The sequence below is a fragment of the Balaenoptera borealis genome (genome assembly GCF_965194805.1).
Source record: "Balaenoptera borealis genome assembly, chromosome: 10".
NCBI lineage: Eukaryota > Metazoa > Chordata > Mammalia > Artiodactyla > Balaenopteridae > Balaenoptera > Balaenoptera borealis.
Window position 1 is genome coordinate 70,730,272 of NC_138874.1, and position 14,688 is coordinate 70,744,959.

At 42.6% G+C, this 14,688-nt stretch overlaps 1 protein-coding gene across 4 annotated transcripts in view; it reads left to right on the forward strand.

Moving 5' to 3' along the window:
• The first annotated feature begins 9,334 nt into the window (after nt 1-9,334).
• The window catches only part of MAPK8 (mitogen-activated protein kinase 8), a 107,478-nt gene continuing 102,124 nt past the window's right edge, over nt 9,335-14,688 (forward strand). For all 4 annotated transcript variants that reach the window (XM_082407138.1, XM_082407139.1, XM_082407137.1 and 1 more), the window contains exon 1: nt 9,335-9,503. The gene's annotated coding sequence lies outside the window, so the exon portion shown is untranslated. The remainder of the gene's footprint in view (nt 9,504-14,688) is intronic.

The window sequence follows — 14,688 nt, forward strand, 5'->3', positions numbered from 1 at the left end:
ACCTGGCTCTAGGCCAGTGAGGATCATGTTCAAACATGGAGACATTTAAACAGAGCAAGAAAGAAAGCTCCATTATCAAGCTCCACCCTAAAACCCTGGTATCTGACCCAGGTCTCTGCCCTGTACTTCCACCCTAAACACACACACACACACCCACAACCAGGAACTGCCTCCTCTTCTCCATGGGAACTCTCCAGAGTTCCCATCATTGTTCCTGCCTACCCCAGGGGAAATGTAGCCAAGCAAACTAGAAAGCACCCTTCTTTCTGGCTAGCTTTGTATTCAGAGAGTTTTGAAAGAATCAGGAATATGAGGGCAATTAAGTAGCAGGTAGTTTTTTGTTATAATTTTTCTTAACTTCCCAAACTCTAATCTGGCTATGTTTCTTCTATAATATGTAATACGTATGTGTATATGGTGAACTCCAGGCCCCTCTATCCTTGACCAAATTATAATATATGTGTGTGTATATATATATATGATATATGATATATATAATATGATGTGATGTCAGATGATAGATACCATATATCACCATGTAATATATATGTAATATACATAATAAATATACCATATACACATACACAGTGCTGAATATCTTTGTTTGTTCCTGTAGATTCACTTTCTGCCCTCTCACCTGCTCTGGGCTTGGGGCAGGGTGGGAGGGAACCATCTGTATGGACTGTATCAGTGGGCTCCCTGGCCTTCTGCTTGTGGCTCTGTTTAGCCAATGGGAGGCAATGGGCAATGGCAGTAGACAGAAGATGAGAGGTTAGGGTATTTATTCCCTCCCTGCCTATGTGTCGAGGGCTGTCTGTATCCTTCTACCACAGACCACAGCTCCTGTCAAGTGGCTCTTTCCTACAGCTTCCCTGGCTTGGCACTGAAAACCACTCCTTCCCCTTGCCCCTCCAGACCCAGGCGTGGTTAAGGCTCCCAGGTTGTTGCTAGCCCTAGGATAGTGCATCACCACCTGGTGGTTTCCTTTAACCCTTCCCACACCTCCGGAAATTGCCCTTTACTAAACTCTCCTTAATTACCCTGTCTGAGTGAGGCTATTTATTTCCTGTGGGGATACTGACTGATACAAACAGATAATGCAAATACTTTGCGCAAATCTTATTAAAATTAAAAGTTAACCTCCTTATAAAGATGCAGATGTAGAGAATGGACTTGAGGACACGGGGATGGGGAAGGGGAAGCTGGGACGAAGTGAGAGAGTGGCATGGACATACATACACTACCAAATGTAAAATAGATAGCTAGTGGGAAGCAGCTACATAGCACAGGGAGATCAGCTTGGTGCTTTGTGTCCACCTAGAGGGGTGGGATAGGGAGGGTGGGAGGGAGACGCAAGAGGGAGGAGATATGGGGATATATGTATACGTATAGCTGATTCACTTTGTTATACAGCAGAAACTAACACACCGCTGTAAAGCAACTATACTCCAATAAAGATGTTAAAAAAAAAAACAACTTAACCTCCTTGATGAGTAAGGCAGCCCCCACCCCCGGCCTCATCCTTGAGGTAATCCCTTGCTTGAAGTTGAGCATGTGGGATTCATCTCCCCTGTCTCCACCTTCACTTGAACCTTGCTGAGGGGAAACAAACCGATCAACAACAATGACACTCTCCCTCCAGGGATTCTATAGAGACACTTCTCCCCTCCTTACCTCAACTGCCCTTGGCCTCCCTGAAGACTGCCTTTTCAGTCCTCACAAGCAAGTGCAGGCTCTCATTCCCCAGGGCCCAAGCCCTGCTGTTTTGAGGGGTCTACTATTCCTTTGCCAGGCTTCCTTCTGCCATTTCCTTATTTCCTGACATTCACAAGGTATTTGGGACTGTTTCTATCCCATATCAACATTCTGGGTAAATTCAATGACCAAGGCAGGGCCAACTATTATAACTGCAGACCCAGGACAAAATGAGAACAGGAGGCCCCTTGTGCAAAAAGCAGGAAAAAAAAAATATCATTAAAGTTACTAAAATACAAATCTTTTTCCTTTAAAGTATTTTACTACTCATAAAATGTAATAAGGGTAATAATGATTCATGAGTAACAGCATAAACCTACAAATTACAAAAAAGATTGTATTTTTGCTGCCATAATTTTATATTATTTCATATTATTTATATTTGGTATCATAATTTTTATAATGAATATAATACTTTGTTATTATGGTATCTTGATTGATCATAATATTTTTCTGGCTCACTTTTCTGCAAATTTATTTGTCAGGGCATCAAAATTTATAGTTTTAACAACTTTTTAAAAATCAACTTTCAATTGATATAATTGAAAATGACATCAGTTACTCTTGGCAAGTGAAGATCACAAATAATTTTTGATACTTTTAAAATTTGAGGGGAGTTCCCTGGTGGTCTAGTGGCTAGGATTCCCGGGCAGCCCGGGATTCAGTCCCTGGTCGGGGAACTGAGATCCTGCAAGCCATGCGGTGTGGCAAAAAAAATAAATAAATAAAAATAAAAAACCAAAATTTGAGAAGGATCCTTCTATGGATGCAACGGCTGCTTGTGCTATTAAGAGTATTTTATAGGCTGTGATAACATCAGGATAAATTTCTCATAAATGATGTAAAAATATAAATTTTAGTATATCTGGAAATGATGATTACTAAGGAAAAATTTTTCTAAAAAAATTTAACTCAGTTTTATGTCTTATAATTTTAAATGTAAATTTATGCGATGCCATTTTAATATTTCCTCTGACATCTTCCGTAACTTGTGCAAGTTGAACAAGAAACCAAAGTAGCTTCATGATTTATGTATATTTCAAAACAGCTATTTGTGCATTATTGCTGTATTGCTGTATCATCAATTACAGGGAAAAATTAATCTTAAAATTGTCTTCCTCATTAATAATTGGTTCATCTGCAGCTTCATATGAAAATGGTATTCTTTTTCATTGAATAAAACAATCCTTAATCTTAATTTCTATTTCTAAGCCTGTAGATATTTGCTTTGCCATGTTGCAGCAGTTTTCAAAACCAGGTAATCTAAACTCTTTGAAGAACTCTAATAATTCCCTGATATGCTTTACTGCAATGTCTATGTTGCATTTTTATTTTCTAAAAAAGTACAATTTTGTAGCTAACAAAGTTATCTGCCTGAGTATGGGCAGTGTCTGTCCTTGAGTTCAGGCCAAAGAATTCATATTTCTGCAGATGCCCCAGGGATGGGCTCTGGAGACTGATGGGAAGGCGCCTCTCACTGGGGTCCCAGCCCTGCCCTCATGCAGATTCCCTCCTCACTCCTGGGCCATGGCCATTGCTGCCACCACTGCTGCTGCTTCTACTACTGCCGCTGCCACTGAATTTAGTCATTCAAATCTGGAGACTTTTGAAAGTATGGGAAGCACTATTAGTAATTACACTGGGGCCACAGGTGTAAACTGGGCCCATCCTGGACAACCTGGGACAAAAGGCTAACAGTTCCTTGACTACTCACTTTGAGTGATCTTTAGTTCTGCTTTAGACTAACCATTCACATTGGTGAACATGCTAGGGGCTGCTCTATGTTGGAAACAAACTACATGGTCTCCTCAAATTCCTCTCTGGCCATCTCCCTCTGGCATGCCCTTATGTGCATTGACAGCCATTCTCAGTCCTAAAGTACCAAAAACCTTTGCTCCTTGTATGGATTTTGCCCCAATCTATCTGTCCTCAACCGGCCTCACTGTCCTTCTTGCCCGGCCTGGACCCCACAGTCCTTATCCTGATCCTCCCAGGAATACTTTCAATTTCCTTGCCCTCCACCTTTACATTCAACGTGCCCAAGAAAACCCCAGCTCCTGGATACCCCCTCCAAGTGTTGTCTCTATTTCTCTGAGTTGACAAGGATTCTAGAGAAATGTCCACACTTGTGCCATTTTGAATCCTGGCTTTTGATGGCAACTTAGTACCACTCAAGAATCCTTGAACTCACCATTTACTTGGTACTCTAGCATTTCTTCACTCAGATCCATAAGCTTGTAAAATAGAACTGTTTGGGGTGAGGAGAAATCTAGTACCTTGTCTAGTCTCTTCACGGGGATTTTTGTTTCTGTGTAGTTTTCTTCTTTTGTGGTTAAAATCTCTGCCCCATAGGCCAGCTCTTGACACTTGGTTTTCTCTTTGGCTTGCTTCTTTGGGCCCTGTCCAGTCTCCCTCTCAGGGCTGCTGACCTCTGAAACAATGGGGGAATTCTACCTCCTAGATCCTGATGCCACACCCTGCTGTGAGGGTAGAGTGAGCCATGTATTTGAATCTGTCATTCTGTATGGTCCTATCTTCTCTAAGTATGTGGGTATGTGCCCACAAAAGGGGATCCAAACAGGATGGTCCTCCTCTCTTCGTGGGCACAGCCTTGATTGGTAGAGCCTGCTTGATTGCTTGGTGATAGAGAAAACCTCATGCCATGGCCCTGCCTTTGAGAAGAAGATATCTGTGACATCCCTATTGTTCCTGCTGATTCTAAGGGAAGGGAAATTCTGCTTTCTACTCTGCATAGGCTGACATTTACCAACCACATTTTACAAGGAAATAGAACACTGCAAGGGGGATGGGGAAAGTGGGCTGGGTTTGAGACCTTACCCAGCCTTCATGACTTAGCACCTCCAGAAATAAATTTCTCCCCTATTTATGCTGCACTGTTTATCCCTCAAGCTTCAGTTGGAGCATAAACTGCCTTGGATTCAGGAAAGAATACTCACTTTCTTCCCTGTGCAGTTGTCTTTCACTTAAAAGGGCCGTACCTTGAAGGGTTATGGCATTTCCCCCTGCCTCTCCCCAAGACAGATAGAAACCTTACTCTCCTCTCCCCAAGATGGAAACCTTACTCTCCTCTGCCCTCTTCTTAGCCCCACAACAAGCCTCGAGCTGGCCAGGCTGGTGCAGCTATGTCAACCCTCAACTGAGAATTAATCTTGCTAGTTTGGGCGTGAGGGGCAATGAAACTTACCCACAGAAGCAGGGATGTTTTTGTGTGGGAATCTGCTTCAGGAACAGGCCAAAGGAGCTGTTGAAATTCCTTTACCAGGTGGTTTCGTAACCTCTGCTTTCTAGAAGAAAGAACATCTTCTCAGGACCACTGAAGGACTTCAGATCACCTCTGGAGTCAGGGACAGGAGACAAATCCTGTCCTGCCAGAGGCCTCTGCAAGGCAGTAGCAGGAAAACACCTCTTCTGGCAACGCTTTTGCTTTCTGAGGGGCTCAAAATCCTGCCACCTGAAGACAATGACTTAACTCTAAAGTGATGCCAGAATCTCCTTCTTGCTACCCAATAACACCACAAAAAGCCTTTCTAAATTTATCTGAGAATGGTAGGGACTTTTGGCAGCGGTTGGGAGTTCATAGGGGTCTCCCTGACAAAGGGTCATTTTCTGAATGCCAGCCAATCTAACATGAATTCCAGTTTTACATCAAAGGTAAGGGAGGGAGCCATGAAGGTGGAGATGGAGATGAAGGCAGAAATGGAGGTAGAGACAGAGATGGAGATGGAGGTGGGGATGAAGATGGAGACAGAGATGGAGATGGAGGTGCAATGGAGATTATCTTCCCTAAAACAACCAAGGAAGAGGGGCCAGTAATGAGGGGCTCTCTTCTCTCTGCCATGGGACCTAGACAAATTTTCTGCAGTACCGGAGTTACAAATGGCAAAATTCCACTGGGCTGGAAGAGACTGTAGGTGAAAGGATTGTAAATGAGGCACAGAATCCTTGTTGCGAGATCTGATGAAAAGCCTTCTTCCTAAATATATATTTATTTAAGACAACAGCAAGGATTTTATTGTTACAGGACTTCAACGACATATTCTTTCCCTCCCACTCAATTCCCTTTGTCTTTTCCTCTGGGGGATAAATATTGAATATCTTCAATACCTGGATGTGGATGGAGAGAGGGCAATTTAGCATAGGTGTATCTACGCTTGGGAGGTAGGGGCAGAACTTGAGAAAAAAAGCCGATAATGAAAGAATTCCTCAGCTCTTCCTCTTTTTCAGAGTCAGCCCTCAGTAGGTTCACAAGGTACCACAATCAGTTAACAAGGAACAATGCCATGAGAAGGAAGAAGGAGGCCCAGAGCCATGTCTGGGTTACAAAAACGATTTTGAATTTGCATAACATCAGAGGTGATTACATTCAATCACAAGTAGTGAAATGCCTTCTGAAATCACACACATGCACATATACATACATAAACATGCAGGATGTCCTTTCTAGATGTAGATAATAGGAAGCTGACAGTGGAAGGCTGATGCTAAATCAGAAGCTCTTCCTGTGGAAAGAAAGAGAGGTGGTTAATAGCATTACAGAACTAGGCATGAAAATTGGGAGCTGTTCTGCAATACCCCTCACTTCACAACTGCTCTGATTGTCTTTTGTTACCTCCAGGTGTTTAATATTATCTGGTGGGGAGTAGGAGGTACTTGTCAATACTTCCACCTTCATGTCCAATCACACAACCTCCACCCCTCCATGCCCCTACCTCGCTCTTCCAGGAAATTTACACTCATTTTTTTCCTTCTCTCTTTTTTTTTTGTAAATTTATTTATGTATTTATTTATTTTTGGCTGCGTTGGGTCTTCTTTGCTGCACGCAGCTCTCTCTAGTTGTGGTGAGCTGGGGCTACTCTTCGTTGCGGTGCGTGGGCTTCTCATTGCTGTGGCTTCTCTTGTTGCAGAGCACAGGCTTCAGTAGTTGTGGCACACGGGCTCAGTAGTTGTGGCTCACAGGCTCTAGAGCACAGGCTCAGTAGTTGTGGCGCAAGGGCTTTGTTGCTCCATGCCATGTGGGATCTTCCCGGACCAGGGATCAAACCTGTGTCCCCTGCATTGGCAGGTGGATTCCTAACCACTGCACCACCAGGAAAGCCCCTTTTCCTTCTATTCTACCCTTCCCTCTCAACAGTCTTCCTATCAGATATAAAATATGCTTGTGTCTTCCTCCACTGCCTGACTCATCAATATCCACCATCTCAATTTTCAATGTCCCATTCATTCCTTAGCCCACTCTAAACTACTTCTGGATCTAAGTGCTCCAGGATTTTAAGCCTCCTCTTTTTTTGATATTATTGATCACTCCTTCTTGAATCACTCTCTCCTGGTTTTCCATCTACCTCCTGGCAGCTCCTTCTCAGGCTCTTCTTGTTTTGTATCCATTTAATGCTGAAGTTCCTCAAGCCTGGCTCTTGGCCCTCTTTTCTTCTTGCTCAGTACCCTCCTTCCCTCAGGCCTAGGCTAACTCATCCACACCCAAGGGTGCAAGTAATCACTATCTGTCAATAATTCTTCTCTTATCCACCTGAGCCCAGCTCTATATACCTGACTGTCAACTTGGCCTCTCTTTTGGGCAGATCAGAAGCCTTCAAGCTATTTGCTCTCACAATCTTTCCACTCAATCCCGTCCTCTTCCAAGATTCCCATCTCAGTGAACCAGCACCCACATCCATTTTTGGCCACATGCAAGAAACATGACTTTTCCTTGATGACTCCCTTTCCTTCACTGCCCACCTAATCCATCACCAAGTCCTGTGCACTGGATCTCCTAAAGGGCGCTCATAACCTTCCTCTTACTGTTTCCATGACCATCACCCTAGACCAAGCCTACACCATCTGCCATCTAGACTACTCCTATGTCAACCTGGCCTCCTTCCAACAAGGAATCTTTTCAAGATGCCATTCTGACCATGCTACTCGCTTTGCTGAAGCATGTCAGGTGCTTCCCATAGCACTTAGGATAAAGACAAGATTTTCAACATGAGTAGTATGGCTGCACTAGGTTTGGTCCTTTTCCAATATTCCAAACTCCATCTCATAGCTCCTTCCTCCTTGCTTTTCAAGCAGCACTGGTCTTTTCCTCAATTTCTCCAACTAACCATGCTCCCTGTCATCACATAACCCTTGCACACTAAGTTACCTCTGTCTGAAATATTTTTTGCCTAGTTGAATTTATTCTCAGTTCAAGAGGCAGTTCCTCAAGGAAGACTTTCTAGGCATTATTAATTCTATCAATTGGTTCCATAATACTATGTATCCATATCAATTTGTATTATAATGCAGGGATCATTTTGCATTGGTTTACTGTTATTATTTCTATATTACAGTGATTAAGTCTGTAAGCTCCATCCTATTGCCAGTGTTAGCTCAGTACCTGGCACAGAATGGGCATATAATAAATATTTATTTGAGAAATAAAGGAAGGAAGCAAATAAAGAAGTCTGAGAGAGAGGGAGGAATTAGGGAGAGAATGAAGAAATGAACACTGACATTTATGTTTCATTTCAGAATCCCTAGAAACAGGTCAGCCCAACATGACATGGAAGTAGTCTACCTGAATTCACTCATTTATTCAACAAATATGTATTATTCATGATTAAGGTAATATTTTTTTCTGATTATGAACATAATTTGGAAACCATGGAAAAATACTCAAAATATAAAAGAGAACAATTCACAGTCCAGTGATGAACTACTGTTAAAATAATTTGCCATGTTTCTTTCCAGGTTTTTTCTATGTATATATAGTATTTATATAAGTAGGATCATTCTGTATATATATAGACTTGCTTCTTTCTCTTAGTGATGTATGATGAACATTTTCCTGTGTGGTTAAGTATCCCTTGAACACATGGCATTTAAATTGCTAAAATGTATTCTATTGCAAGCATGTATGTGATTTAGACATCTTTCCACTCGTCAGATATTTAAGGGCTTGCCAATTTGTCACTTCTATAACTAACATATACATGCTTTGTAGTCCCCAGAGACAAATAGGGTAGTGCAAGGACTTTTGTAGGAAGTGGATTTGGAGAAAACAGGAGGCAGCTATTTCCAAGTGGCTAATATTTGCTTAAGGATTGCTGGGCCCAAAGCAGGTGTCCTCAGAATGTAACGTATTGTTAGCCATGGTAAAGAGCTTTTCGTCTCTCAGGTGTGAGCCCGGGCCGAAGTGCCTGATCCCGGGGCGGGTCTGCCTCAATCGCACCTGACCTTCAAACCCTGGGGCGAGGAGCCCCTTAGGCTTTGGCTGGGACTAGGGTACCGCCCCCGTACAGATGCCGGGCGCTCAGGCCGCACGCCGCCACGTGCCAGGAGCAAGTCTCCACCCCCTCCATCTTCCCGCCACGCCCCTCACAGTCTGCTCTCAGAGGCTCTCGAAGGCTCTCCCCGCAGCTCCACCTCCAGGTGACCTCCGCAAGTCCTCCCTGCCCCCTGCAGTAGCCCCGCCCCTGGACTGCGGGCTCCGCCCCCGAAATCCGGGCCCCGGGGCTGCTCCGCCCCGTGGGGGCTCTCGCGAAGCGCGGAGGCGGGGCCCTGCGCGATGACGTTAGCGGGCGTGCGCGGTGACGGGCCGCGTTCCTGTTACTCAGCGGAGGGGCCGAGGCCGGACGACGCGGCCCGGAGCGCGGAGCCGCGAGAAGCGCTGGGTAACGGCCACGGCGACCGCCAAGACGGCGCCGGTTCCCGCCGCCGGGCTTTCCTGTCGCCATTCGTTGCGCTGCTGGGTGAGTGCGGCGAGTGCCGCAGGGCCGGGGCGGCCGGCGGCCCCGCCGTGTTTATGTTATTGTGCTGCCGCCACCGCCTCTCCTCAGCCTTGACCCCCTCCCGGGAGTGGGGGCGGGAGCGCGCGGCGGGCGGGGGGCGCGCGGCCGGCGGGGGCGGTGTGGGAACAATAGCAGCCGGGGAGGTGGGGACCGGCTAGTGGGCGTGGGGCTGCTGGACCCAGGCGCGTCCCGGCCGCCCCCCGCCCCAGCTTCGCCCGTGGGTCCTCGCGCGCCCTCCTCGCGGGGAGCGCGGGTCCCGCGTCCACGTCGGGAGGGGAAAATGGAGCGGGAGGTGGGTGGCAAGTTCTGAAACACTTCGGCGAAGGTCCGGACGGAGGCGCCTAGGCGGCCCGCTCCGCCCTGGCTACCTCCTCCGGCGGCGGGCAGCCGCAGAGAGCGCTCCGGTGGCCCGGTCCCGACGCCTGCCCGGCGACCACGGGGACAGTGTTTTGTTTCTTGGTGGTTTCTTTGTGCTGATATTCTGGGCGAACGCAGGCGGCGGCGCCGAAAGAGGCTGGGGTGGCCTTCAGCTCCGGGCTGCGAGGAAGAGCCCGGGCCCGTAGCTTGGGCAGGAGGTGTCCGTCAAGCTCGGCGCAAGCTCCAGTGGTCAGCGCGCATTTCTCTTGAGGGTCATTTGGTGGTGACCTTTTGACTTTTTCACCCCACCCTCCCTTCTCTTTGTCTTGGACTTGAGTCCCAGTCCTTCGATGGGAGCCAAATCTGTTTTAAAGTACTGTGATGAACACTTTTCATTTTAATTTCTGAAAGTTTCCCGTCATATGTTTACTGTGAATTTAACATGTTGACTGCATGGTATCAGACAATGTCCAGTGGTTACTATTTTTGCCTCTGAAATTCAGTGATCTTTACAGTAGAATTCTGGTCTGTCAGTCCATTGTGTTTTGAGATAAGCATCTAAAAAGTACTTCCTTGGTAATTAGAACATCTGTTTATTTCATTCATTCGTTCAGCAACTGTTCAGTGTTGTACCCAGATGAGAGTTTGAGGGTAAAGAGAAATATCCTTTAACGGAAGAAGATACTTTGACTAAAATATAATAGATGTACCTTTAAGTGAGACGATTGTATAAGTGGTATGTGTTAAAGAAGGTATAGTTATACTTTGGGTCATTTTACTATTTTTTTAGTAGTACATCTGGAACTTCTAGCGTAATGTTATACATGTTAGGAAGTAGAGTTAGATTTGGTCTAAATGTACAACAGCTTTTATGTATTTCCTTACAGTCACTTGTAACGTTTACTTCAGAATCCCCTGCTGTGGGTTAAGCCTAGGAGGTCATATGCTGTCAGTTAACATGTTTAGTGCTGTATCTGACATAAGCAAGCAATCAAAATGTGCCTTCCTTGAGGACAGACCTGTCTTGCCTCTGTGTCTCTAGCACCTAGCCTGGAATATAGTAAGTATTCAATAAAAATCAGATTGATGAAAAGCTCTTTATAATTGGTAATATCTAAACTCGAGCCTTAGCAAAAAACGTTTAATGTTCTCTGTGAAGTTTTGGAAGCCTCATGCAAACTGTCACTTCCAGATGGCTAAATGATCAGTTCATATATATTATCTGTCCCGACAGTAGGGGCTTTTGAATCACTTCAGTATTAATTTTTTTTTTCTATCACTTCTAAACCATTGGCTATCCTAAAATTAAACCTTGTCTAAAATATTTTTTTAATATGTGTGTGTGTCTGTGTGTGATATGTATGCACACACAGACACAGACACACAGTGATATTTCAACAGGGTCTAAAATGACTGCATTTATCCTTTTGTGAATATTACTTGAAAAGTTTCTGAATACTCCTTTTTAAGTGGATAAGTTAGAACAAAGGAAACACATTGCCTAAAAGTTTTTTTTTTTAAGTTTTATTAGAAATGTTTAATTTTAAATTCTTACTTGTACTAATACTATTGGTGAGGCATATGGACCTAAAACGCAAAATAATATTAATTTATCTACATTACATTTCTTTTCCACTTAATACGTTTTAGCATTTGCTTTGGATATGAAAGAATTTGAGATGAGCTTATTATTCTCTGATTTAGAGTACAAATAAAGAAGTAAAATGGTACTTTGTTAAGATAAGGGATGAAAGTCTTGAGATACTAAACTTTACTGCTTTACCTATGTCAGATTCCAGTAAGGGTTACTGATACAAATCCTCACTGTCAGGCTATACATGTGTCAAACCAGAGTGGTTTTTTTTTGCTTTGTTTTATAAATTCTGTTGGTTTTAAAAAATAACAGCTTTTTCAAGAAACCCCATACTTATTAGCAGTCACTCCCCATCTCACTCTACATTATCTTTAAAGGAAGAGATAGCATTGATTCTGTTAGTATATTCCAGTAATGAATTTGAAAAGGGTTCCCTTTAAGTGTCCTCGCACAGAGTAGGAAACTATATCCTTCGTATTCCTTTATATCCTGGGAGAAAGGCCAGTTGGAAAGAAACTAGTTTAAGAATGAATTCTACCAAAAGTAATGAAGTTATAATCTTAACTGTTTGCTCAACGCCTAATATTATGGAAATAACCTTGTGATGATACTCAGTGCTCAGTGAAACAACCTGAAGTAATTTATTACGTGACTAGTCACAAACTGTCCTAGTGGCAGTTAAGAGCTTGTTCAATAGAAGCCCGATTCTTCATGTCTTTGTCAGTGAGTTGAGTTTTGACATATTTGAGTCATCTAGATAATTGAGATGCTTTGTTGCATGTGTATAAAATAATGTCTGATATTAAGATGCCAGCTCTCTAGAGGTCTCTGGTCAAGTCAGTGGTATGGATACTAGTCTTTCTGATTCATGTAGTTCAAGGAAGTCATTATAGCTACATAACTTTAGATATACGTCATTTGTCTATATCTGTGAGCTATGAAGCTTATTGTTTTAGTCATGAGTTCTTTACATGAACATTTACAGCTCTGTCTTCTTGCTCTAATGCAGATTAACTTGCGTTTTGATTTCAGAAATGAGTTCTGAGTCAATCAACTTTACTACCCAAAAGGTGACAGGAGTATTAAAATAAGCTATCCTATCAATCAGGGCAGTAGGTGGAAATAGACCTGTCCAGGAATCAGACCTAGGTTCACTTCTCAGTTCTGTCATCTGGACTTTGTCATCAGCAAGCTCTAGAGTTGTGGACGAGTGGCTAGAACTGTAAACAGGCTGTTGGAACTCTTTTTTTTTTTTTTTAAATAGGTTGTTCCCCAGATAGGTGGTTCTTCAGAAAATATATGGGGACAAAAAGAGTCCTTCTTGGGTGATACCAGAATGCCATGTCAAGAATAGCAAAGAAAGTTAGACTTTTGTAATCTACAGAAACAGAAAATTATTGAATCAAATATTTTCTGTAATATCTATTCTTAAAAGTCAAATAAAAAGCTTTTATTCGTTCCACAGCACCATACTTACTAATGAGACTTCGTGCTTTCAGATACTTAGTGGAAAATGTGAAAGTGAAGAGTTTATTAGCCTTAAGAAGATTGTGGTCAGGGATAAACTTAAGGCATATCTAAACAGTGAATTTATGTTCCTTTGAAAGATTATGAGAGGGCTTCCCACAAACGAACAAAAGCCTACCCCAAGTCTCTGGGCAGGCCAAATTTTATTGAAATCCAATTTTTAAAATTATATGTGGGTGTGTATGTATATAAGGCCTTTTAGAGAACTTTATTAACTGCCATTCTTTTTCGGGGTGGTGGGTTGTATGACAAATATAGCAAATATAGTGTAAATATATCCCTACGTCTCCTGTTACCCTTTGTAATGCATCCGGTTTGGTTAAAATCTGCCAATTCTTTAGAAAGTTAAGGTGCCCAAACTTAATAGTGGTTGCTAGCATGGATGTTATAGAGTCAGCCCTGAGTTACAATCCATGCTCCAAATCTAATTAACTATATGGCGTAGGCTAGTTCAGGTTTTGTAACATCTTTCGGCCTGTTTTATTATCTGTCAAATGAAAATGATAATAGCATATAGTCTCATAGGGCTATGAGGATTAAATTAGGTACTGCAACTACAGTACCTGGAACACTAGATTTAAGTATTAAGGAAATTTTAGCTATTGTTATCACTAATTATTTTTAACTTGGAACAAATGCAAAATGCCAAGTAAATTTAAAACTAATTTGATGTACAGTATACATTCAAATTCTCCAGAATATACCAGTTTTTTTCCCCCTCTGCATCTCTGGGGGTTTATTTAAAATTTGATCCTGTCATCTAATCTGAATTGATTGAAATGATTTAACATTTGGATCAGTAATCCTCTCTGCCTTAAAATTTGGAAATGTTTCCAAAGCAATATTAAAGGGAAAATTTGCCACATTCTCTAACACAAAGTTTTTCCACGTTTACCTTTCCCACTGCAGAGAATTGCCTAAGCTTTCGTAGGTTTATTTTGACAGATCTCTAAAGGAATGGGAATCCAGGAGCTGTGAATAGTTTATCAAATGTACCCACATTTGAAGAAAATGGAATACTGTTCATCTTTTAAATTTAATCTTACTGAAATCTTTGACTCTGTGTGAAAATTGCAAATTTGTAGAGACTGGGTAACCACAAGAGTTCATTAACCATTTTCTAGAGGTTATTAAGTAGCATCTGGAAATATTATCTTTCTTTTCTATGTTTTTCTAAGTTTTCTGTGTAGTATTTCTATGGTTATATTGGTCCATCAAATTTCTTGCTTCTTCTTGCAGACAGCAACTATGAGATGATGCTGGGTTTGCACAGGCAGTATTTATTGAGAAGCCACTCTATACCAAACCAGGTATTAAGTGATGTAGGGGCCATAGGAAGTCGAAGTCAGTCTCTACTTTCAATGAGTATAACTTGATGGGAGACGAGAACAAACATAAGTGCATTTATGTCCTAATACAAGAAACAAAGTATTGTTAGGCATTTCATTGGGAATTTCTTTAGGCATCAGGCCTGAGAGCTGGATGTTGGGGCATTTGGGGACTTCTGAACCATATATCTCTAGCCCTGCCTTTTAAATATACTGACTAGATAAACCACAAAAAGCGAGATGTCTTCTCTCTTGATTTCTGGTTAAAGTTGAGAGTGTGGTACAGATTAGTCAAAATCTAAATCAGAAGAAAAGGCAAACTTTATAGTCACCTCATCCA